Genomic DNA, 2,510 nt, shown 5'->3' with positions numbered 1-2,510 from the left:
AGAAAGTTTCCCAGACTCCAAGACAGACTGGAACCCACAAAAGTGTGAAACAGATTCTAGAGAGCAGTGCAGGTGTGTGACTGGGTGAGAAATTGAGGGTTTGGGGTTTTTAGTGGGTTGTGGATGGAAGCAAGATGGAGGGCACAGGGTGTGCTCCTGGGTTCCTTCTTCACCTTCTTCTTCCTCCTTCTCCATGGGTTGGGGTGGCATTTTGTAATTGGGCAGGGAAGTCCCCATTGCAGCTCTGTGGGATCAATTATTGGGGTAAAAGGGAAAATAATCCAGGTGTCAGCTCTTCATTGCATAGTTTAGCTTTAAAAGACCTTGGAACAAGAGATTTTAAACCATTTTTTGTGGTGCCTTTCCAGTTCCTGAGCCTGGTGTGGACAGCATGCAAAACTCTAGAGAAGATAACAACAAACAAGAGCCTGAAGACCCTAAAAAATGCAGTGTGCCTCTCTTTCCTGACCAAAACCACCCCAGGAGGGTCCCCCTGACAGGGGAGCCCCAGGCAGGGCCCAGCCTGAGCCCCAGAAGTTTGGGAATCAGTGACAGGTTCCCAACACCCACTAGAGCACTGCTGTTCCTACTCCCCCATCTTTGCCTGAGAGCCCCTAAATTTCAAATTACAATAACTCAGAGGGAGGGGTTTGCATTTTCCATGTCAGGGAGGCTCCTGCCCTCCCGAGAGACCCCTGGCTGTTCCAACCAGAGTGCTGGTGCAGCCTTCCAGCTGCTCCCCAGAGCTCAGTGCCTTGGGGAGAGAGATCACAGCTCAGGGCTCTCCTGCTAAAGGTGTAAATCCCAGATTTCCTGGGGTTGGGAGAGCCCTCCAGGATCATCCAGTGCCACCCCAGTCATGGATTCTTTCTCTTAGCTCTGCCCCAAAACCTCCACCTTGCTCTCTCTCTCTGACTGCATTCTAAACCCTTCAACTCTGAGTTTCCCACCCTGGGATATCACACACTTCTATCCAAACTCCACCCCCACAATCCCAGCTCTGCCATTCCATTCTGGAAGCTTCTCCAGGCCCTCAGGTCCCTGCAGTGTCTCTGGGGGTCAGTGCCTGGCAGCACAGACACTCTGGAATTCCCAGTATCCAGGGCTCCAGCAGTGCCACCCCAGCCCCAGCAGCAGCACCCAAACCCTGTCCCCAAGGCCACATCCAGACTGCTCTGGGACAATCCCAGGGACTCCAAACCTCCCTGGGCAGCTCCTGCCAAGGCCTGACCACTCTGCCAGGGACATTTTCTGTCCCAGTCTCCACCCTGAGCCTGCCCTGGTGCCATCTGAGGCCATTTCCTCTCCTCCTTTCCCTGCCCCTCCTGGCAGGAGCTGTGCAGAGCAGGGAGGTCCCCCCTGAGCCTCCTTTGCTCCAGGCTGAGCATCAGAGAGCTCTGACTGATCCAGCCTGCCCTGGAGCTGGAGGTTAAAAACTGCTGGATCTTCTCAGAATGCCAGAACCAAGGCTGGGAAAACCCTCCAGGATCACCCAGTGCCACCCCAGCCCCACCAGCATCACCCCAAACCCTGTCCCCAAGGCCACATCCAGACTGCTCTGGGACAATCCCAGGGACCCCAAACCTCCCTGGGCAGCTCAGCCCAGTGCCTGGTCACTCCTCCATGCCATTTTTTCCTTTCCAATCTCCAATCTGCCCCTCCCTGGTGCCATTTGAGGCCATTTCCCCTCGTGTTTCCCTTGGGATAGGCAGCAGAGCCTGAGCCCCCCCACTGCCCCCCCTGAACCCCCTTTTCCAGAGCCAACACCCCCAGGACCCCCCAGAGCAGCAGCAGGGCCCCCAGCCCCTCCTTCAGAAGGGGAGGGAAGAACAGAGCAGGAGAATTCCTTCTGTCCCAGAATCAGGGATTATTTCCCTTCTTTCAGCTGTAAGTGACTCCTGAGTCTGACCCTCACACCAAACACCAACCTGTGGGATCAGAGCCTTTCCTGGCCCAGAGATGGGCAGCTGAGAGGTGTTCTACAGGCTTGTATTCCATTTTCAGTCTCATGTGAAGGGTGTGACAGCACAGATGCTATAAGTGACAATCAGAAGCCAATTATTCCCTAATTACAATGGACTCTAAGTGTTTCTTGGCCTGTCAGCTTTGCCACACCGTGCTGTAAATACCTTACAGTCAATAATCTACAACTAATCTGAAGTTAATAGCCTAAAACTAAACTAAAATCATTAGTTAATAGTATAAAACTATGTATATAGCACATATATATGTACTATATGCACATATATATAATACATATTTAACATTTATATTTACGTATTTAATATTGTACATATATTGCAGGTGACCTCAGGGGTCCCACTACAATCTATCTTTCATAGTTCTATTTCTCCAAAGTATCTGCTCTCATTTGTGAGACCACCCTTCAAAACTTTTAAAATGTTTTAACTTCATTTCTCTCTCAGCAATGTCTGTCCTGCTCCATGGCATTTCTAAATCAACATTCCTCATCTCAGAATTTATACAGGAACTCCTACATAAATAACAGC

The sequence above is a fragment of the Serinus canaria genome, chromosome 1 (assembly GCF_022539315.1).
Source record: "Serinus canaria isolate serCan28SL12 chromosome 1, serCan2020, whole genome shotgun sequence".
NCBI lineage: Eukaryota > Metazoa > Chordata > Aves > Passeriformes > Fringillidae > Serinus > Serinus canaria.
This window is presented reverse-complemented; position numbering follows the sequence as displayed.